The 1432-nt window shown below is 50.2% G+C and overlaps 1 pseudogene; it reads right to left on the bottom strand.

Moving 5' to 3' along the window:
* Positions 1-190: 190 nt before the first annotated feature.
* On the bottom strand, positions 191-1058 carry LOC101655704 (annotated as a pseudogene).
* Between the last annotated feature and the right edge of the window lie 374 nt (positions 1059-1432).

Raw genomic sequence — 1432 nt, 5'->3', positions numbered from 1 at the left:
ACAGAAATAATGCATTCCTTAAAAGGGAAGTTTCCAAACCCAGCGGGGAGAACCTCGGGGCACGTGGAGGACACTGATCTCTGACCATGTCCACACAGTTTTACTCTGCAGGCAGTCCCTTGCCATTGGTCAGCTGTAACTAGGCCGGAGTCCAGCAGGAACGGGCACAGAACACCAGAATCACCACCTCTTAGGTTGCTACTGTTTTCTCTTCTTGACTGAAAGGTTGCACCGAGCAAGGCTTTACCCGTGCCAGGCCAGCCACGTGAACACGTCCATTGTGCTGTTCTTCAGGCTGCTGCTGAAGTCAGCATCTCCTCCCTGGCTTCATGTGCGGAAGGATTCCATGGAGGAAAGCTAATTGCATAGGGGTTGTCTATTTTAGGCTGGTCAAACAAAGGAGCCGTGCAAACCTTAACACTGTCAACCACTTTCTTATTAAAAAGCTGGACATCTTTTTTCGTGCAGTACTGCAGCCTCTGGGTTTAGGGGGCTTGTTGTATCAATCTTGTAGAAAACTCTCCTCGTATACATTAACACTTGCCAGATAGGATTATGGTTTCATCTCCATTTTGCAAATGCTCTCTTCACATGCAGTTCACCGGAGGTGGCATCGACTAGCTGGTGAAAGACAGGCTGTCGGACACCCAGGTGGACAGTGCCCGTCTGGGCAGTTAGCAGGGATGTAAACTTAAATACGCTGTCTTGGTAAAGTCCGTGCTGTATGACTGTTACTCCAAACCACATTCATGCAGAACGGTAAGATGGCTGCACTTAGACTCCTGGTAACTTCTGCTTCACAACCAAGGTAAGTTCTGCGAGAAGACAAGATTCCAGGTAGAAGGGCCCATGAGAAGCAGGTGTGTCATTTGTTGACTGTACCGCTGGAGCTGGAGATGTAGGCTTAGTTACGGGTGAAGCATTTTCGGGAATAGAAGGCAGTTGTTTGTTTGGGGCGGTGCGTGGAGGACTGGCTTTCACGTCCCCTGTTAACGGCTTCCCGTTCCCATCAGATAGTTTGCTACGGAGCTTGTAGACGTGCTCCAGAGAGGGTTCATAACGTGCACGCCAAGCAAAGACATCCTGTGGCCGGGTCATCAAACTCCCATCCTCAGCATTCCCTTTACCGGACCGCCTGGCCGTGCGCCACCCCCACGCTGCCTGCAATGCAATGCTTCGGGCCCTTGAGAGCTGCCATCACAAGCTGACAGCATCTCCGGCCACAGCACCACTCAGCCCCTGCTCGGTCCCAGCCCTGCCCTCCCCTCAGCCCATCTCTTTTACTTCATTCATCCTTTCTTCCATTTCCTTTAGCAAATTTCAGAATCTCTTATGACAACCACTTTAGTCTTTTCTTCTTCTTTCTTTCCTGTCTTTTTAATGACCTTGTGCTTTCTTCAGGTATGATGTTCTTGATGTCCTCCCACAGCTC

Source organism: Echinops telfairi, unplaced genomic scaffold, assembly GCF_000313985.2.
Source record: "Echinops telfairi isolate 266 unplaced genomic scaffold, ASM31398v2 ScPeMD7_7465;HRSCAF=8503, whole genome shotgun sequence".
Classification (NCBI taxonomy): domain Eukaryota; kingdom Metazoa; phylum Chordata; class Mammalia; order Afrosoricida; family Tenrecidae; genus Echinops; species Echinops telfairi.
Note: the sequence above shows the minus strand (reverse complement) of the source record. Positions and strands in the feature narration are given on the sequence as shown.